Raw genomic sequence first — 22,809 nt, forward strand, 5'->3', positions numbered from 1 at the left:
AGGTATTATGCCTGGATATTCAATGCCGGAACATATCTTGTCACCAGCATTGAATATCCAGGTTTGTGTGGCTGGCTATCCCTTATCCAGTTAAGTGTAATATTCAACACTTCACCACTTAAAGTCAAACGGGCAAAGGTAGGACTGTGTTTTATGCGGTCCTATTTGTCCGATTAATTCAGGGCCGCCAAGAGGGGGGGCAGAGGGGGCAGAATTCCTCAGGCCTGGGCCTCCAAGAGGGGCCCGGTGCGGAGGTCTCTCTCTCTCTCTATCCTGCTCCTGATGGGACCGAGTGATCGCGTCCTGACAGGAGCAGGAGAGAGAAAACTCTGGCGCCGGGCCCCCTTAGAGGCTGGGGAGGACCCGGAGGAGCAGTCACTGCAGATGTTCCTCCACGCTGTTCTTCTGCCCATTGCTTGCTGAGCGGCTGCTTTTCCTCTTAGGCGCACATGTTTGGTTTTGAAACTGAGCATGCCCGGAGAGAAAAAGCAGCCACAGGGGCAGGCAATCGGCAGAGTAAACAGCCAGCACTGGAGGAAGACATCTTCTGCTGGCGGGGCCTTGGGATCTCCGCCAGCCAAAGTATTTGTAGCAGTGATCCAAAGGAGGGTGGCTGCAGTGACGATTGTGGTGGGGGGTGGCAGCGGATGATGATTGTGGGGGAGGGGGCAGAGGCCCTGTCTCAGGCCTGGCGGCAGCGGCGGCAACCACCCTGCCCCAGGCCCAGTTCAGCCTCTCAGTGGCCCTGGATTAATTTAGATGGTTAAGTGCTGTATATCAACACTTAAACGCATACATGTCAACTCCACCCTAGACCGCCCTCAAAATCACTGACTTTATGTTAGGCAGTTAGTTCTGATATTCAGCAGCAATTTCCAAGTAAATGTCACTGAGTATCAGCAGATAACCCTGCACAAGTGATTTAACTGGGCAGGAACCTCTCCTGCTAGCTTAAATCGCTTTAAATATTGGCCCCTCTGTCCCTATTTATTTATCCATGAAATTTATATCCCACATAAACTGTATAGAATACATAACAAAAGAATAATGCATAAGAAAGTAATTTGTTGAAAGAATCCAATATTACAATACAGTATCATAAACGTACTGGATAACTATGGATGTTTAACATTTAGAAAATCTATTATGAATGAGAAATTGTGCATGAAGCAAAGAGAAGGTTAATGGTAAATAGAGTAATAGCCAATTCAAGTAATAATTTGTTGTTTGAGTTTTGTCAGGGTTTGTTTGAATAGGAATGATTTGAGGATTTTGCAGAATCTAGTATATTCCTATATACTTCTTATTTCGGATGGTAAGGAGTTCCACCATTTGGTTCCTAGGTAAGTGAAGTCTGCTGAGTGGACAGTTTTGTAGATCACTTTTTTTGCAGTTTTTTTTTACTACTGTTCAAGGCTTTGTAGGTTTTTAGATGAAAAATGGTTATTCAGGTCTCCTAAATAAGTAAATAGTAATCAAGGAATATGATGTTTGGAGAAGCAGCATTTGTAACTAGTGTGGATTGTCTCATTCACCTCTGCACACAGATGGCACTAGATGTTATTCTAAGAAAGCTGCTCAAATCCATGTGGAAATGCAACTGTTGAAGCTTGTTGCAAACTACTGGCCAATATTTTTCATACACTTATTCAGCCAGCCTCCTGCCTCCACTTAAAAGTATTGCCAGTCATTAAGGTAAATATAAATTAGTCCAGCTGCAGCGTGGCAGGCTGCACGAAGTAGTACAGCGTTCAGCTGTGGAGCAGGTGTTGTGCAGAAGGCATCTGTTAGGGGAACTGCACTGCCTGTCAAGAGCCCTGATAAATTGTAAGTCATTACTCTGCTTTGTGAGTGAAAACTGAGCCTTAAGGCACTACAGGTCTGCCTTGTAAAATCACATGGTCTGGGGTGTGTGAAGATAGCTCTTGGCCTGGAAAACACTACAGAAAGGGATTGTTAGAGATTTTCAGAAAAATAAAATTCAGTTTCATCTGGTGGATGTGTCCCGATGCACACAAAAACCATAGATAGGTTTGGAGCTTGTAAGCAGTAACGCCAATTGGCAAAGACTGAGCCTGGAGGAGTCTCTCCCATACTGATGCTTTAAAATTTTATTAAAATTATCCCCAAAGCTTCACAGTCTCTGCACTGCTGGTTAGCACACACAGGCAGCATTGTGGAGGTGTTGTCAGGGGGCAGGGTTACAACAGCTGATTTCATTTGCCCTAGCCCAGGGGTAGGCAACTCCGGTCCTCGAGAGCCGCAGGCAGGTCAGGTTTTCAGGATATCCACAATGAATATGCAGGAGATAGATTTGCATACCATGGAGGCAGTGCTTGCAAATCTATTTCCTGCATATTCATTGTGGATATCCTGAAAACCTGACCTGCCTGCGGCTCTCGAGGACCAGAGTTGCCTACCCCTGCCTTAGCCATACAACTGCAGTAAAAATTTTGTCATGAATCTATATATAGTTTGGGGAAATTAGATAAATAGTTGAGTGTTACAATGCAAATACAGCTGCCACTTTGCAAAATCACCTAAGATATGTGGGCCCTGGGCAGTTGCTGAGTTTGTCACCCCCTAAATCCATCACTGGTACTGGGGTTAGTAAGCACTGGATAGGAGGGTGAAGAGTGTTTTGCTGTCTTGGGTGCTTTAGTATGTGTTTGGTGTATTTGACTCCAATTTTCTCAGTGATGTACCGCATGTGTTTTGATACATAGTAAAATGCAACTTCTGCATTAAATCAGCTGTGTATAGAATTGATAGCTGAGTAGCCTAATGGTCAGAGCAGCAGACTGAAAACAAGGGAAACCAGGGTTCAAATATCACTGATGCTCTTTGTGATCTTGGGCAAATCACAATGTTCCATTGCTTCAGGTGCAAACTTAGGGACCCCTTTACTATGCTGCATTAGGTGCTAATGTATGCCTAACACAGCAAAAAAAAAAAAAAAAAAATCCTAACGCAGGATATACTAATGTGTTCTGCATTAGGTTTGGGATGTGCACGTGCTAATTACTTTTTTGTATTTTGTTTTAGGGGTATGCCAGGGGCAGAGTGAGCATTCCTGCACTAACCAGTTAGCACATCTAGACTACCAGATGCTAACTGTTTAGCGTATGGTTACTGTGAGAGCCCGTAATGCTTACACAATTGGTGGCGGCAAGTGCTCCCATGGTAATTTTGAAAGATATCCATACACTAATGGAACATTAGCACATGGCCATTAATGGACAAAAAAATAGAAAATGGGGGGTTTTACAGCCATGGTAAAAATGGCCTTGGTGCACGGGAATGACCCTCGTAAGGGCATGCTAAGGCCATTTGTTACCACAGCTTAGTAAAAGGACCCTTTAGATTGTGAGCCTTCTGGGAATAGGGAAATACCTAGTGTATCTGAATGCAAATTCCCTTGAGCTAATGCTGAAAAAGGTGTGAGCCCAAGTCCCTTCCCTACTGTTGAGAAAGTTTTTGTGAGTGCAAAGTATGTTTGCAGAACCACATATTTAGGTTTATCCCACAATTCAGTCCCATCCTGTACAGATTCCATACCTCACTCCTATATAAGCTACATAAAAACATTTACCCCCCCCCCCCCCCCTGTTTACTAAGCCGCGCAGCAATGCTGATACAGCCCGTTCAAAGTGAATGGGCTGTGTCGGTATTACCGCACTGACAGCTGCTAACATGGCTTAGTAAACAGGGATGGCACCGAAAAACCCCACACTTAGCGTTATTCTATAAACCACATAAAGAGTCAGGTGCGGTTTATAGAAAATGTGTACACCCCTCCCTGCAATAAAATTTAAGCACAGCCATTTACACCAACTAAAACCTGGTGTACATGGAGGAGGAGGAGGAGTGGCCTAGCAGTCAGAGCACCAGTCTTGCAATCCAGAGGTGGCCAGCTCAAATCCCACAGCTGCTCCTTGTGATCTTGGGCAAGCCACTTAACCCTCCATTGCCTCAGGTACAAACCTAGATTCTGAGCCCTCCTGGAACAGACAAGTATCCAGTGTACCTGAATGTAACTCACCTTGAGCTACTACTGAAAAAGGTGTGAGCAAAATCTAAATAAATAAATGCTCACGCCTAACATAGGCATGGATCAGGTATATTCTATAACACTGCACATAATTTTTAGGAATGCCCACAACCTGCCCATGCTCCTTCCATGGCCAGCCCCCCCCCCCCCTTTGAGATATATGCTTTAGAATTTTCATGCACCACTTTACAGAATACACTTAGCCCCCTGTTTACAAAGCTACGCTCATGGCTGCCATGCACTAATGCTGACACAGCCCATTCACTTTGTGGGCTGTGTCGGCATTGTCGTGCATCAGCCGCTAGAGTGGCTTAGTAAACGGGGGGGGGGGGGGGGGGGGTTAGAAAATTGCACACATAAATTCTAATTAGCATTGATAGTTGCTTGTTATTGCCCAATTATAGGCACAGATTGGCTTGTTAATCAATTAAGCTGTGTGCGCAATTTGACTGCACTGCCAAATTTGCACATTCAATTTTAGTTGTCATTTATAGAATTCTCCCTTTAATATTTTATGGTATATTTCACCCACCTGTTTGTCATCTTCAGATTGGGTACATCCAGGGCTTTTTTTTTTAGGGGGTACTTGGGGGTACCGAGTACCGGCACATTTTCCATTGTCTGCTAAAATAGACCCATGGACCCAAAGTTTTAATGAAAAAGCTCAGGCTCTACACCAGGGACGTAGCCAGACTTCGGCGGGAGGGGGGTCCAGAGCCTGAGGTGAGGGGGCACATTTTAGCCCCCCTGCCTCTGCCACCAACTTTGCCTCCCCCCACCGACGACCCTCTCGACCCCCCCCCTCCCGCCGCCAACCTGCCATCACCTACCTTTTCTGGTGGGGGACCCCAACCCCCACCAGCTGAGGTCCTCTTCTTCCAGCAAAAGGCTTCCAGGACGTCAGAAACAGAAGGAAGCCTTTTGCAGGAAGAAGAGGACCTTGGCTGGCGGGGGTTGGGGTCCCCCGCCAAGAAAGGCAGGCAACAGCGGGAGGGGGGGTCGAGAGGCTCATCGGCAGGGGGGTCCAGGGCCAAATCTATGGGGGCCCATGCCCCCCCTGGCCCCACATAGCTACACCACTGCTCTACACACCAATTCTGCCTTGTCATAGATTCTGTGACTGGTTGTAGGGGGCCTGGCTATTGTGGGGTGGGTTCCTCAATGATCACCCCACTCCTAAAGGGTGGCCTAGCATTTGAGTACCGGCACCTTTTTTGCTAGAAAAAACACACTGGGTACATCTGTTTCTCAAGACGTTTGATATCACATGACAAAGTAATATTTTAAGGAAGACTGTGCATTGGATGGGGATTCAGTGTTTACTAGATGTGAAATTTGAGGGAGGGGCAATCTGGAAAAAAAAACAAAAGGGGGCCCTTACATAAAAGTTTGCTCAGGGCACCACACTGCCCTGCAGTGGCAAAAGAAAACAACTGCTCCAGTAAAAATAGGCACTTGCATCCTTTTGCCATTGCAGGGCAGCACAAGTGGTGAAAGTGGCCCTGACACAGAATATGCCACCAAGGAAGAGAAAAATCTTGTAACAAACAAAATCATACCTAAGAACTGAGCAAAGCAGAGCACAAACTCCTTTGCAGTAATCCCCCACATGTTCCTTCAAAACAAGACTGCCCAAAACAGAAACTTCTTTTTACATAGACTAGTTTTAGGATTGATATTGGCAATTTTCACTGCAATAATGTAAATTTGCAACTTGTTTGGCGATGGGAAGGAAGGAGCTGTTGTGGATAAGAATCAAGCTGGAATATGTACTCTTCTTTAAATGACCAAGGCAATGATCAGGGTCCAAGTATTTACCCATAGGGAGACCATTTTAAGAAGCCAATGTCCATTCTTTCTGCAGATAGAAGCAAGCTTGTGGATCAGCAGTGTATTTACCAGTGAGAAAGTAGGTGGGCTTGAAGGCAGGAGCTTGTCTGATATCACTTACTGATTTCACAGGTACCACCAAACACTGAAGCATTCAAAACAAATTTGCATTATTAATCTTGAAAATGTAAGTATACCAAAAAGCTGCTGTAAATATGTATACATTTGCTTTGAAAATCTGGCCAACTCTGCACATGAAAACTGTGTTCAGACATTTGTGCATATGGCTTTGAACTTACTCCCTATGTGAACAGGTGAGAGTGGCTGAGGGTTCTGTTTGTGTGGCAACTGCATGCTAACTGCTCAGTTTTATTCCCAGCTGCAGTATAATAGCTCTGCGGTTTCTAGATCAGGCTGCTCTTAGGTCTTGACCTGAACAGTGTCAAATGCAGTCAACAGAAACAGTAGAAACATTGCAGCTTCTGCAGTGAACTGATGGTAGTAAAGAATAAGGCAGAGGAATCCAAGGAGGGGTCACCAGCAAAGATGAACCATTTAAAAATTATATACGGCTATTTAACAGAAGTTGTTTTTGAGCAGATAGCAGTAAATCCTTAGCATGACGCAAACAAACTTTTCACAGGAATACTCTGATTCGGAATAATTTGTCAGGAAACAAAGGTTCTTATAGAAAGCCTTTATTGGATTGATCCTCCTCTGGTAATCATTGGTCTACATTCTTTACTGGGTGGCCCTAGTCCCACATTTGGCAGAGGAGAATCCTAATGGTAAGAGCAGTGGACTGTGAACCAAGGTAAGCCTGCATACATGGGGAATGCTTGAAGGACAAAGCATTTCTCAATAGACAGAAAAAGAATGTATTTGGAAATGCTCACAACCTTGAGGATACCCCTCAATGAAGTTTGAAGGTGGGATGGTGGGGATGGAAGTTATTGACACTCGCTAGCCAGCAGTGTCAAGGCTTCACATGGGAAGATATTTGGCAGCTCTCCTTCAGCTCATCAGTTTTTAAACTGAATATGAGTGCATACATGCTCTTTGAATACTGGCATAAAGACTGAGGGTAAATAGCCCTCAAAGACCTATCAGCAATAATTTTCAAACTGCTCTCTTTGTAGGTACCTGAGAACAAAAGTAGGTTTAAACTAATCATAAGAAAAGCATAAAACATTATCTGGAACCATTACATATTTTGTCCTCCAGAAAATGTAGAAATAAATGTGAACAAACAGGCTGTAGGTAATAACTTTGAGACAGCATGGGCATAATTATACATATATAAGAAATCATATTAATTGTTAATTCTGTTTAAAAATCTGGGGTTTAAAAGCTTGGTGTTTGAATTCAACTTTTCACTCTGCAAGTGAAGGAATGCCAGCTGGATTTAATTACTTAGAAAGTCTAGCTTTGGCTAAGCTAAAGGTTAGAAAGGTCAGAGAGAGAAACTTCTTTCACCCTTTGTGAGTGATGGAGGGTGAAGGATAGTTCAAAGATATTACCTTACCACATACATCTGTATACTATTATGAACAAGGCATGAGCCAGACATGCTGTAGTTTAAAAGTAGGCTGAATGCTGTTTAAATAATTCTTGATATGTAGATTTTGTTATAAGGAATTCTGATTTCTGTGTATTTTAGAATATGTCTTATAAGGATGCTTATTTTAGAATATGTTTTATTCTGTGTAGAATGTTTGTTCAACTCTTTGCCTTACGTTCTGAGTAGGACTGCAGTGAAAAGGTCAGCATATGGTTTGACTTAGCCACAGTCCTAGCTAGTTCAGTGTGTGAAGCTAATAGGTGAAAGAGGTCAGAGAAGTCAACTCTCTTCTCCTTGATTGATTAGCTAAGTATAGGAATGGTCCTGAAAGTAATAACAGACTATATCTGTATGCTATTAAGTAAGACTGGCCCTTGACCCCTTAATGAATGCCAGAGTTCAGTTAGCAGTTAGTATGAAGTTGACTAGGAATATGAGAATGTCCCTTAGCCCCTAAATGAACTCAGTTTAAGCTATAGCTGAGAAATTAATCATAATGAAAATGTAAGAGATGGGAGCCACAATGTCTAGTGTGAGAGGCCCCAGGTCATAGGTCAGTTTAGGATATGTCTGGAACCTATGTAACTGATATTTTGAACATATGTATAGAGATGATTGGTTGAGACAAGGTAATTAATCTATACTTTACCATCTGGAGAGAAAGGGGGGCTAGGAGGGAGATAGAATGGTATATAGGTGGGAGCAGAAGCAGCTTACGTCAGAAGGAACAGACAGAAGAAAGAGAGCTGAAGGAAGACAGACAGCAGAAGAAGAGAAGCAGCTGAGACAGAAGCCATAACATCCAGAGAGCTGAGAGAGAGAGAAGAGAGCTAGAACTGATGTCCTACTTTGTTTGCTGGCAAATAAAGAAGATTTCTCCCTCATTCTGGTGTGTGCTGTTTGACTCCTGAAGTACCACAGATTCTGCTAACAATAGGGGTAATTCATGCATCATTCCTGCAACAACTTATTATTGAACCAACTTAATTCATTTGTAGTTAGAATCCAGGTGTTCTGCTCTCTCAGGTCAGTGAAACATAGAGAGTTGTGTACTTAAAAAAAAATCCAAAAGGTTGTATATGATAAACAGGTTTTGGTTCAAAATTTTAGCTGTCTTATGGCTATTGATTATATCCACACATCTTGTGTAATGTACTAAAAGATGTCTTTGCCTGTGTTTTATTATTGTGCCTATTTGCATTGTACTCATAATTTTTGGCATGTATTTTTACACAATGTTACATAGATTAACACTGTTAGAGCAAAGCAATCCCTGTATAAAACATTGTTCTGTGACTATTTTCATTTAAAAAGAAAATAAAATGTGCTTATTTGTAACTTTTCCTAGTCAATAAAACCCCAGAAGCTGCTATACATTTTATTCACGTGACCCTTCCTGTCTGGGACGGAGAAGTTGGGGTTTCAGGGTAGTCTTCTTTGCTAAAGGAACTGTGCTTTGCATGATTTGGGAAGAGGAGAAGAAGCAGCCTGTTTGAACTCACACAGACAGGGATATTGTTATGTTGCTTTAAAACAGGGGGCTGTGAGAGAAGGAGGAGAGGGTGCGGGGGGGGGGGGGGGTATGGGAGGAAGTGTGGATTCTCTCACACAATACATCACATCGCTCCATCAGTTGGATTTGCTCCGGAAGGAGGAGGGGGATGGGGGGTTTCTGGGGTTAGTGGTATACAACGTAAATACACACTTTAGGGTTTTCTGTCCTAAAAATGAAACAGCTCTTCAGACATAAATTGTTCATTGTTTTGTTAAGCAACATATCTTTTTGTTGCTAACTCTGTAAGCAGCATGTTTAAAGCAGGTGATCTGCTGATTTCTGTGTGTACATGAGCTTGCTATAGGGAAGAGGAGAGGGGGAACAAATGTGAAACCATAAGGTTTGTTTTAAAATTCAAAACTAACTGTTCACACTAGTTCTTTTGTCTATGTTCCCTTTAAAGTCTAAAATGTAATTTTGATTTTTTTTCCCTGCATCGGATAAAAATGCCTTTTTATTCCCTTTTCCTGATAGAAAAAAAAATACCATTTGTCTGTCACTGGTGCTCAAGAGGAGGAGGAGGGGGTCTGGGGTTGAGCCTTTTGTTGTGCTGCTTAGAAAAAGGAGTTTACAAGTCAGCATGTATTGAGAGATAACACTGAAAGCCTGTCTAACCAGACCCCCTTCTGGTTTCTTGTGAAAGCTATCTTAAATCAGCTCTTGTCTTCTGATTTTTTTCTGAAAAAAGGAAGGTGATAACCTTGTGTCTGTGGAATGAACATTTTGGCCATATGTTGTAAAAAAAAAAAATAACAGAGGGCTACAAAAACAAGCTGGTGGGGAGGAGGGAGTGACTATTCATGAGAGACGCCACTGCATGCAAATTTTTCTCACGAATATTCATTGTGGATACCCTGAAAACATGACTAGCTGGGGTGCCTCCAGGATCAGGTTTGGGAACCAATAGTTTAGGGAAAGGGCTAAAACAAACTGTGTATTCTCCTCCAGGACTATAGGGGGCTGTGTTTGGTGGGGGTGATTGATGTCATTAGGGTGGGGGCTATGACATCATATCCAATGATGTCATCAAAGGGGTGGAGTATGAGCAGAGAGTGGGTGTGGCCTAGGTAGATCCTCAATTCATTGGCTGATATGGCAGGAAATGGGCATGGCCACCTGTCAAAATCAATTAAAGATAATTAATGGGTGTCAATTGCTAGTGAGGGTAACTACTCATAGTTACTTATGGCAAGTAATGTGTGCCATTTGTATGTTTGTATATATATGAATTTAAAGATCAATATTCCAAGATTATTTTGAAATGCTGGTTTATGTTGTGAACATTGGAATATGGAACTTGCTTGTTCAGAAACAATTATTCCCTCAGATGAATCTGCAGCAATTCCTAACCACTAAGAGAAAAACTGCAGAGATGCTAATTCTTCCAATTATTTATTTATTTATTTGTTACATTATGAGGGAGACACCCTCTTTTTTAGCTGAAAAGTTAGCATTTCTCTCCCTCCTAAACATTCTCTGGCTAAACTTTGCAGCTTAAAGCTTGAAAATAATATTTAAATGGATCATGCGTTTCAAATCTCTCTGATTTCATCCTAGGGACATATTCAGTAAGGAATAGCAAGAAATGGAAGAAAAGTTTGACTGATGAACATATAGCCCCTGATATTCAAAAACAAGTATCTAGATAATGGCTAGTGTCCTCCAAAACAGGCATGCTATATTTTTTTGTAAGAATGGCAGAACCTCAACTTAATGTGTGCTGAAATAAAGGACCCAACAGAGGGTCACATACCAATCAGAATATAGAACAATATAGCTCTTAAATTCAAGTACTCCACCATTTGTCATTACAGAGAATTCCATTCAGCCTCAGGGTTCAGGTCACAGGTACTACAGTCTTTAAATGGAAAATCCAAAATTGCTCACAATAATTCAGAAGTCTTTGAGGATCCTCCTCCCCTCTCTCCCTGATCCAAACTTGTTCAACAATAGCTTTTCCAAATCTAATTAAAAAATATTTTATATTTTTCCTACGGGAACTTGTCCAAACCTCTTTAAAACCCCATTGTGTTGGCCTGTTTCACCATGTTCTCCAACATCAGATTCACAGCTTAATTTTGCACTGCTTGAAAAAATACTTTCTATGATTCGTTTTCAATCTGGTGCTTGCTGGCTTCATGGAGTGTCATCTTATTTTAGAGGTGTTTGAAAGGTTAAACAATTGTTCCCTATTTAACTTTTCCCTTCCACTCAGTGGCGTTCCTTGGTCGGCTGCTACCTGGGGCAGATCACTGCGCGCACCCCCCCCCCCAGGTGCAGCGTCATCTGTCCCCCCCCCCCCTCCCATGCATTCTTCCTACCTGCTGGGAGCAGCCACAAGGCTGTCAGCTCCACTGGTTCTCTGCTCCCTCTGCCCCGGAACAGGAAGTAACAGCAGAGGGAGCAGGGAACCAGCGGAGCCGACAGCCACGCGGCTGCTCCCTGCACCCCTTCTGCCGCGTGACACCCGGGGCGGACTGCACCCACCGCCCTGCCTTCGGTACGCCACTGCTTAAAGCTTCTATCACAGGGGTTCAACCCAGTCCTTGGGACACGCTCAGCCAAAGTTTCAGGATACTCACAATGAATATGCATGAGATAGATCTGTATGTTTGACTTATTCTTGCTATACACCGTCTTCAGGAGCCCTTTTTCTAAAGGCTTGCCACACAGCAACCTGGAATTACCACTGGCCAAACGCGCAGCTAATGGTAGTTCTGCCTCCAGCGCATGCCATTTCTGGTGCTGCTGGAGTTTTAAAAATATATATACTGCTGGGGGTTAACCAGAAGTAATTGGGCAGCGCCGCATGCTGCCCGGTTACCACCGGGGTAGTGCAGGAGCCCTCACCAGTAAGTGTTCTCCTCCCCTGCATGGCTATGCGGTAAGTGCAAGCTTACCACATGGTCATGTATTTTTGGGGGCTTTTTACCCACTGCGGTAAAAAGGGCCCTGGTGCATGGCAAAAACGGCCACTGCCACTACCATAGGGCCCTTTTAACCACAGCTTGGTAAAAGGACCCCTGAGTAAATTTCTTCAAAAAGGCGGTAAATAAATCCTAATAAATTTGCATGCACTACCTTCTTTATTTGTTTAACGCCTTTTTGAAGGAATTTACTCAAGGCGATGTACAGCAAGGATAAGTCAAACATACAAATCTATCTCATGCATATTCATTGTGGGTATTCATAAATCCTGACTGGCTATGTCGGTTCTGAGGACTGAAAGGAGAACCACTGTTCTGTTCTTTGCAGTCAACTTTTTTCTAAACCAGGGGTTCTCCACTCCTCAGGACCCACCCAGCCAGTCAGATTTTCAGGATACCCTAATGAATATGCATGAGAGATTTCCATACAATGGAGGCAGTGCATGCAAATTTATCTCATGCATATTCATTGTAGGTATACTGAAAATCTGACTGGCTGGGTGAGTCCCAAGGACTGGGCTGAAAAGTCCTGCTCTAATCTGAAGAGCCTTAATATTTTCAGCCTTTCTTCATATCATTTCTGTCACCCTTCTCTGAACCTTTAAGGCAACCAGAACTATATAAAATACTCAAAAGTATAGAGGCATTGTGATATTCTCAGTTTTCTTCTCCATTCCTTTTTGAATAATCCCTAACATTCTATCTACCTTTTTGGCAGACATGGCACACTGGGCATGAAATTTCAAAATATTGTCCATAATGACTCTAAGATCTTTTTTCTTGGGTGGTGATTCCTAATTCAGGGGCCCTTTTACTAAGCTGATAAAAAGGGCGCTGATCTAGCGGCAGGGTCTGTTTTTGCCACATGCTGAGGCCCTTTTCACCACAGCGGGTAAAAAGGCCGAAAAAAGACATGGCCATGCGGTAAGATTGTTCTTACAACATGGCCGTGTGGGGTGGAGGGGGGAAGAGCACTTACTGCCACTCATTAAGGTGGCAGTAAGGGCTCCCGTTCGAATCCAGCGGTAACTGGGTAGCATGTGGTGCTGCCCAATTACCGCCAGGTAACACCCCTAAATGCCGCACATTGAGGGTGGACCACTGGCGCCCAAGTTGGGCCGGTGGTAGCTCCAGATTGGTGGTCTTACCTCCGCTTAGTAAAAGTGCCCCTCAGAACCTAGCCTTTGTGCCTGTAGCTGGGATTATTTTTCCATATGCACTAGTCCACATTAAATTTAAGCTGCCACTTTGTAGTCTCACTGGATCCTTCTGCAGTTCCTCACAATCTTCTGCCATTTTTGGGACCCTTTTACTAAGCTGCGTAGGTGCCTATGCATGCCCAATGCGTGCCAATTTGAAACTACCACCTGGCTACTGTGTGGCCTGGGTGGTAATTTCATTTTCTACACTCGTCCAGTACACGCGCCTACACTAGTGCAGGCCATTTTTCAGCGCACCTTAGTAAAAGGACCCCTTAGTGACTTTAAATAATTATGTGTCATCCACAAATTTGATCAGCTCACTCATCACTGTGAATATGCTAAATAGCACAGATCTCGATACACTCCACTACTAATCCCTTTTCACGTGGATAACTAACCATTTAAAACTAGTGTTTTCTTTCTTTTGCCAGTTTCCAGTCCAATAAAGCACATTACCTCTTACCCCATGACTTTTTAATCTCCTAAGGAGTCTCTGAAGTGCCTTCTGAAAACAGAAAATCTTGGACATATGGCTTCTGAAAATCCATGCACATAACGGCCTTTATTTTAGAAGCTCTATTTGTGTTGTGGACATCTGAAAAACAACATTTAGACATATTGCATGAGTGTCCAATTCCCAACTTTATAAAGCTGAGATATGGATGCCTAAAACTACAGTACATCCTAATGGCAAGGGTGTGGGCTTCGTGTGTTTTCACAGGGCTAGGGAGGTGCCAATAGATGGATGTCTAACTCCAATCACAGAAAGGGAAGGGATGCCCATGTTTACAAAGGTGGATATTTGTATTTAGACCTGGCACTTGGCGCGTCCAGGTTACAGAAAGGTGCTCTGATTGAGCAGCTGTTCACTGGAGGGCTTAAGGCAAGTCTTTTCCTTAATCCCCCAATAGTTGGTGTTCCCCTCCTTCCCCTGAATGTGGACCTAGCAAGAGATATCGGGCTGTATGACAACTTCAGAAACTATGGATGCTCATGGTACTGAAATCTTTTTAAAATTAATTTCCTAAGAGACTTTTGTGAAGCATTGAGGGGTAGCCTAATGGTTAGTGAAGTGGGCTGACAACTAAAGGACCCAGGTTCATGTTTCATTTCAGCTCCTTGCGGCTTTTTTCTTTTTTTTAAATTGTGAGCCCTCCAGGGACAGAAAAACACCTACTATACCTGAATGTATAATAAACCTGCAAGCCCAAAGGCTATTGAAGCAGTGTATGTTCAGGTATAATAACTTTTTTTTTGTCCCTGGAGGGCTCACAATTAAAAAAAAAAAAAGCCACAAGGAGCTGAAATGCTATTTGAACATAGAACCCCTGATTCTCAGCCCACTGCTCTAACCATTACCCTCTGGCTCTTCAGAGATGTCTATAGGGCCATTTACAACATAGAGGCTCCTATGTTGTCACTAAAACATCCATATTCCTTGTTTTGCCCAGTTCATAATTGGACATTTCAGTTTGTAAAAATAGATGTTCATGCTGGATGTCACCAGCACATGGCACCTGCTTACCTCAACAAGCTCCTCATCCCCTATGCCCCTCTCCGTTGTTTTCGCTCCGCCAACAACAACCTTCTGACACCGCCCTCCCCAGACCAACTTTGCTGCTCCACTACCCGCCAATCAGTTTTCCCTTACAATAGACCCAAACTCTGAAATGATCTACCACTATTTATCAGGAATCAACTCTCTGTTTCCACTTTTAAGCAAACTCTCAAAGCTCACCTCTTCTCTTTTTTTCTTTCCCAATACAACTTGATTGCAGCAGACTTTAATTTCTTCCACATTCCTTCTCCTCTCCTAGTCTCTTGTTTTTGAATGTTTTGTTTTGTAAACTGCTCAATTGTTGTTACTTTTATTATTATTGTGTAAACCACATAGGCCTTGCAGCGGTATATCAAAGCTCTGTAATAAATAAATAAATAAATAAATAAATGTATTTTAGAACAGGCTGTGTGTCAGCAGATCCTGTTCTAAAATACATGAGAAATGGACGTTCTGTGATGTACCAACCTGGAAGTCCATATTCTGAGTTGGACATTCTTTCTAAAATGCCATTCCTTTGTCTATTGATAAGGCAACGCTTGCCTTTTCTGAATCTGTGCTGACTTACTCCCATTAATCCATGTCTATCTATATAGTTAGTAATTTGGGGGGTTTGTAGGTATAGCTTCAACCATTTTACCCAGCACTGACATCAAGCTCACCGGTCAATGGGTTCCCGGATCTCTTTTTAAAAATTGACAATATGTTGGGTACTCTTCAGTAGTCATTTATTTTGGCCATTTAAAATTATAGACTATAGATTACTAGTAACAGGTTAGTAATTCCTGGGTCAATATTTAAACACTGCAGTCGGTGTTTCTTTTAAATACCAGCCACGGAGTTTAAACATATACCCAAATCAGGGCTGGACGATATTCAGATTCAATGCTGAATATCCAGTTATGGTGATGACTGACTGCTGACATGATCCTCATAATGCTGATATTCATCACCACTATCGGGGTAATTACCTGACAATTTAGGACAGATTTTTGCTCAATAGTGCAAGTATGATGATACAGGATAAAACCTAAAATTCCAAGGTTTCTTTCCTGCCTTTTTGGGTTAAAAATGACATGAAAAGACATGAGAAATGTCATTTCAAATGAACGCACATCCCTAAAATTTAACTCAGGTTTTATTTATACCATCTATGGGGCCCTGTTTACTAAGGTGTGCTAACATTTTTAGTGCGCTTTAAAAATTAGCGTGCGCTAATGTTAGCTCACGCTAACTTTTAGTTCATGCTAAAAACGTTAGCGCGCCTACAGCATGACTTAGTAAACAGGGCCCATGGTGTTTACCTGTGAGTTAGCAGGGCGAGTCCATCTGATATGTGAAAGTACACCAAGATATAGGCTCTTTGGGATGCTTTTCATTTGAATCCAAAAATCCTGATGATCTGGTACTGACATTTTATTTGGGATTAAGGCCTGATCTGTGAATGGTGCATGGAATTTAGGTAATTTTCCTCTGGACTCAATATACTGGTTGAGAAAAAGCAACCAAGTGTATTGTGCAAGAAGGAAACTCCTGAGAATGAAAACAGCTCTAATTTCTGTATTCTCCTAACCATCTGTGAGAAGTGAATTGTATCCAGGACTTCTTGCCTATTGCTTTCAGATGGAATTTGTAATGACTGTAGTTTGAATTTTCAAAGTAAAGAATCCTTTCAAGAACACCAGAATTCGTACAGACTGTTTTTTTGCAGAGCAGACATCACAGTAACTTCTACCAGTAGACCTTTGAAACATTTATTTTATTTATTTAAAAAATGTGTACCCCACCTATCCCTAGGTGGTTTACAAAATAAAATATACATAAAAATACAAAACACAGATTAACAAAACATTATACACAGCAGATTACCAATAAAATCAAACTAATAACTGTCATACTCAACTCAAGAGTTGAGAAAAGCTTGCATATACAAGTGTGTTTTAAGCACTTTCTTAAATTGCTGCAGGGATGAACAAACCCGGATATGACCCAGTAATGCATTCCATAATCTTGGACCGGCTTCAAAAAAAGCGCAAGCCGCTGATTCAGCCCAATGAAATCTAGTGAATGCTGGCACAAAAAGCTTCCTCTTACTAGCTGAGCGTAGAAAGCAGACCGGAGTATACAACTAAATCACATCTTTGAAATAATTTAGACCTCTCTGATATAAAATCTGATAGATCAAAACCAAAACCTTACAGGTGGTAGGATTTCTCACAGGCAACCAATGTAATTTCTGAGGCAATGGTGGTACATGCACACATTTCTGAACTCCAAAATTCAATCGATCTACAGAATTCTGTATCATTTGCAGTGGCTTACAATGCAGTGCCTAAATACAATGTATTACAGAAATCCACTCTGGACAGCACCAGAGATTGTACAACAATTCTAAAATCATACCCTTCCAACATAGGCTTCAGTTTCAACAACATACGCAGATATTAAAAGCATGTCTTCACTGTTGGATTATTTGTAGTAAATAATTAGCAGATTTTATACACACAGCTTCAGCTTTAGAAATGTTAATTTCTTTTCTTCATCTCTCTCACATACACCCCAGAATAATTCACTGCTGAGTCACTTTAAAGTTGAAGTAACAAAACATCTGTTTACTCACAGTTTGTAGTTAGATTATATTCAGACAGGCTTATATAAACATAATACTATACATTTAGATTATCAGCTCTTTCCATGTGCTTAGATGGTAATGGATGCTCACACCATAGATCCTCAGCTTAGGAGAGACCATGAGCTCCATGTGCTGTACCTAACCCCCACAGGAAGTTGCATAGGTGTGACCTCTCTAGGAAATTCACATCAGAGGTCACAGAGTAATCACAGAGAAAAATTGGTGACAGACAATGCATGTAAAATACAATACATTATTCCAACAAACCCCTTCTCATGCATAACTGTCATGCAATTATTAATTCATACAAAGTCCAAGCTTTATTCGCAGATTCACAAAATGTTCTCTGGGTAACGGTTTGGTCATGATGTCAGCTGTCATCTCACTGGTGTGACAATAGTGTAGACTGATGACCCCTTCTTTCGCCAGCTCTCGCACGTTGTGATATTTCGTTGCGATGTGCTTGGTGCGTGACTGAACCTTGTCATTCTGTGACAGTCTGATGCAGCTCTGATTATCTTCCATTATCTGGATTGGTCTCTGTTCAGCTATTCCAAAATCCAGCAAAAGTTTTTCAATCCACATCAGTTCTCTGCATGCTTCTGATACAGCCACATATTCAGCTTCTGTAGAAGACAGACTCACAATACTTTGTTTATGACTGGCCCAAGAAATTTGTACATTTCCATACATAAACACATATCCACTTGTGGATTTATAATCAGAATGATCCCCTGCCCAATCTGAATCACAGTAACATATTAGTTTTGGATTACTATTGGCTGAAATCTTTAATTTACAATCAATGGTACCTTTTAAATACCTTACCATCCTTTTAACTGCAGTCCAATCTGATTTGGTAGGTGAGCTGACCCTTCTGCTCAAAATTCCTACTGCATTTGCTATATCAGCCCTGTATGTGGTAGTCAGATATAAAAGCTTACCTATGGCTGATCTATATTGGATGTTATCTGGTAAAGGTTCTCTTACTGTTTCATCCTTCAGAAAATCAGTGATCATGGGAGTGCTTACAACTTGGGCATCTTGCATACCTAAACTTTCAATAAGCTCATTTATTTTCTGCTTCTGGCTTAGAAGATAAGAACCATCATTTTGTTTCTCAATTTCTATACCAAGATAGTATGACACATTACCAAGTTCTTTTATCTCAACATTCAGGTTTAAATATTTTACAATGTCCTTGTACTCTTGCTCACTTTCGCTTGCAATGAGCAGATCATCAACAAAAGCTAAAATGTATGCATATTGTCCATTTCTGCACCTAGTGTACAAGCATTTATCTGCTTCACCTTGCTTAAATCCTAAATTTGTCAATATTTCATGCAATTTGTCATTCCAACATTTTGCACTTTGCTTTAATCCATAAAGACCTTTGTTTAATTTACACACTAGCTGTCTTTGTTTTGTATTTATGAAACCTGTTGGCTGTTCCATGTACAAGTCTTCAGTTATATCTCCATGAAGAAATGCTGTTTTCACATCAATGTGGTTGACTTGCATGCCTTTTGAGACTGCAATGCTCAGAAGTGTTCTAATTGTCATGTGTTTCACTACAGGTGCAAACACTTCATCAAAATCTTCTCCATATTTTTGAAGATATCCCTTTGCGACTAATCTGGCTTTATACCTTTCCACTTTTCCTTGTGCATTCCTTTTTAACTTGAATACCCATTTGCATCCTATAGCTTTCTTGCCAGGAGGTAATTTTGTAAGAATCCAAGTATTATTTTTATGCAATGCATCAATTTCTTCTTGTGCAGCTTTACGCCATTCAGTAGCTTCTTCTGCTGGCATTTTCTCAATCTCATCCCATGTTAAGGGCTCTTGAGCTTCTGCTGACTTTGTTAGGTAAGACAGTCTTGGGGGTGGAACACCTTTGTTTTCCCTGGATGAGCGTCTGACAACAGGTTGGTCTGACCTTTCCGCATCCTCTAAATCTGAGAGTCCTTCTCCAATTGATTCCCCTTCTCCAACTGTACTGTCTTCTTCAATGATCCTTTCTGTGTCTGCTTCCTCTGCCTGTTCCTCGTTAGATACAGATGAGTTGCTTTCAGACATCTGCCTTGGTATGGCATTTATATACACTGGCATGTCTATTATGGTTCTAGTTTCATATTCTGGATGATAAGGCTCATCTGGGATAATCCAGCCTTTATCAACCCTTTTGTTTTCATCAAAATATGTAACATGTCTTATGCCAACAATGCCAGTTTTCAGATTCAAAATTCTATATCCTTTGTGTCCTGGAGCATAGCCAACTAAAATGCCCCTTTCTGTTGTGGAATCCAGCTTATGCCTTCTTTGCTTTGGTACATGAGCATATGCTGTACTTCCAAATGTTCTTATGTGTGACAGGTTTGGCTTCCTACCATGCCATGTCTCATGTGGTGTGCGCTCAGCGCCTTTAGTTGGCATTCTGTTTTGTAGGTACACTGCTGTGAGAATGGCTTCCCCCCATAGTCTTTTAGGGAGATTGCTATCTGACAGCATACATCTGGTCATTTCCACAAGTGACCTAAATTTTCTCTCTGCAACAGAATTTTGCTCTGGTGTATAAGCTACTGTTGTGATATGCTGAATGCCTTCTTGTTCTAGAAATGTGCGCATGCTTTGTGAAGTGAACTCACCACCATTGTCGGTCTGAAGAACCTTTGGTTTTCTTTCAAATTTATTGCTCACCATGGCTACGTATTTCTTCAGCATGTCTGTGACTTGACTTTTTTCTTTCAGCAAATAGGCCACACAGTATCTAGAGAAATCATCCAAGAATATTAGCACAAATCTGTTATTTCCCAATGATGGGATATTAAACGGTCCACATAAGTCACTGTGTATTAAGTCCAGTACTTTATTACTCCTATTTCCTGTGTATGCAGGAAATGAGGGTCTCACACCTTTTTGAGTAACACAGTCTATGCATTTCTCCATTTTACCAGTATCTGCACTTATCTGAATGCCTGTGGCAAGTTGCTTACTGTAAAGATCCTGGATCACCTTAAAATCACGATGTCCCAGGCGGCGGTGCCAGATTTCCAGACTACATTTACCATCATTCTTCCTTACTTGCGCCAGATGTGAGGCTTCACCTGGAATGCTCAGTTTATAAACATCATTATGCATAAAAGCTTCAGCATACACTTCATCATTTTTAGAGATTGTGCACTTACTGTTTTCAAAATGAATCGCAAATCCCTTCTTATCTAATGTAGATACACTAAGCATATTGCAAACTGCTTGGGGAATATACAAGACATCACTTACAGGAATTTCTTTAACTTCATTAGACACTTTGCATTTTAAGAATCCAATGCCTTTTGCTTGGATCTTAGTAGTCCCTGCGTTTGCAGTATGAAGAATTCCTTCTTCTGGACTCATTTCCTGAAAGAAATCCTTACAATTGGTTAAATGGCATGTGCTCCCCGAATCCAAAATCCAAGTACTTTCATTTGAATTATTATTTACCATAGTCAAAGATTTTTCTGCCATTAGAAAGCTCTTATGTTTATTATTGTCCTTCATACATTTCCTGGTTGGAAAATTCTTTTGTTCCATTGGCTTAGGTGAGCTAGAGGGGGTGTTTTGTGTTTCCTTACACCATTTAGATACATGTCCCTCCTTTCCACATGAATAGCAAATCAGCTTGCCCTTGGGTGGAGTTTTCCCATAGCTCCGCCTTCCTCTATTCTTTGCCAAGAAATTTGTTTCATTTCTCTCTGACTGTCTTTGAGAACACATCTCCTCAGAATCATTAATTATGCATTCCTGCCTCAGTTTTGATGCTGCCTGTTCAAAAGATTGCCCTTCAATGGCTTCATTTACAGACCTAAAAACATCAAACTTCTTTGATAGTGAGGTAAAAAGAAATGCTCTTTTCAATGCATCACACATGGGAATTCCAGAAAGTTCTAACTTTTGAAATGAAGACATAAGATGCATAATGTGATCATTACATTTACTTTTATCCCTTAATTTGGTCTCATTTAACTCTGCCAACCAAATTGGTTGCTGTTTTGCATATGTAGTTGCATACATAGTTCTTAGTTTATCTAAAATGTCGTTTGCTGTATCTTTTGCCTCCACTAATATGGCTTGTTTCTCTGAGAGAGCTTCCAAAAACATGCACTTCACATAATAGTTTGCATTGTCCCATTCAGCCATATTTTCAGCTGTTCTGTTTTGGTCTAAACATATACTTAATTTCTTTGCTTGAAGGAGACATCTGAATCTTAGCTCCCATTGCTGATAATTAAATTCAGTTAATTTAGGCACCTTGAGAGAGTAGAAAAATGGTGAATTTCCTCCCTCAGCCATTTCTTAGCCTTGCCTTCTGTTTGGTGTGTGGGGGGAGAGAGAGACAGACTGAATCTTTCTTTTAAAACTTTAGAGAAAAATTTGGCTTTTTCACTGCCTGGTAATATTTCTCCCTTTTTCAATTAGCAGATTTTATACACACAGCTTCAGCTTTAGAAATGTTAATTTCTTTTCTTCATCTCTCTCACATACACCCCAGAATAATTCACTGCTGAGTCACTTTAAAGTTGAAGTAACAAAACATCTGTTTACTCACAGTTTGTAGTTAGATTATATTCAGACAGGCTTATATAAACATAATACTATACATTTAGATTATCAGCTCTTTCCATGTGCTTAGATGGTAATGGATGCTCACACCATAGATCCTCAGCTTAGGAGAGACCATGAGCTCCATGTGCTGTACCTAACCCCCACAGGAAGTTGCATAGGTGTGACCTCTCTAGGAAATTCACATCAGAGGTCACAGAGTAATCACAGAGAAAAATTGGTGACAGACAATGCATGTAAAATACAATACATTATTCCAACAAACCCCTTCTCATGCATAACTGTCATGCAATTATTAATTCATACAAAGTCCAAGCTTTATTCGCAGATTCACAAAATGTTCTCTGGGTAACGGTTTGGTCATGATGTCAGCTGTCATCTCACTGGTGTGACAATAGTGTAGACTGATGACCCCTTCTTTCGCCAGCTCTCGCACGTTGTGATATTTCGTTGCGATGTGCTTGGTGCGTGACTGAACCTTGTCATTCTGTGACAGTCTGATGCAGCTCTGATTATCTTCCATTATCTGGATTGGTCTCTGTTCAGCTATTCCAAAATCCAGCAAAAGTTTTTCAATCCACATCAGTTCTCTGCATGCTTCTGATACAGCCACATATTCAGCTTCTGTAGAAGACAGACTCACAATACTTTGTTTATGACTGGCCCAAGAAATTTGTACATTTCCATACATAAACACATATCCACTTGTGGATTTATAATCAGAATGATCCCCTGCCCAATCTGAATCACAGTAACATATTAGTTTTGGATTACTATTGGCTGAAATCTTTAATTTACAATCAATGGTACCTTTTAAATACCTTACCATCCTTTTAACTGCAGTCCAATCTGATTTGGTAGGTGAGCTGACCCTCCTGCTCAAAATTCCTA

This window comes from Microcaecilia unicolor, chromosome 1, assembly GCF_901765095.1.
Source record: "Microcaecilia unicolor chromosome 1, aMicUni1.1, whole genome shotgun sequence".
NCBI classification, from domain to species: domain Eukaryota; kingdom Metazoa; phylum Chordata; class Amphibia; order Gymnophiona; family Siphonopidae; genus Microcaecilia; species Microcaecilia unicolor.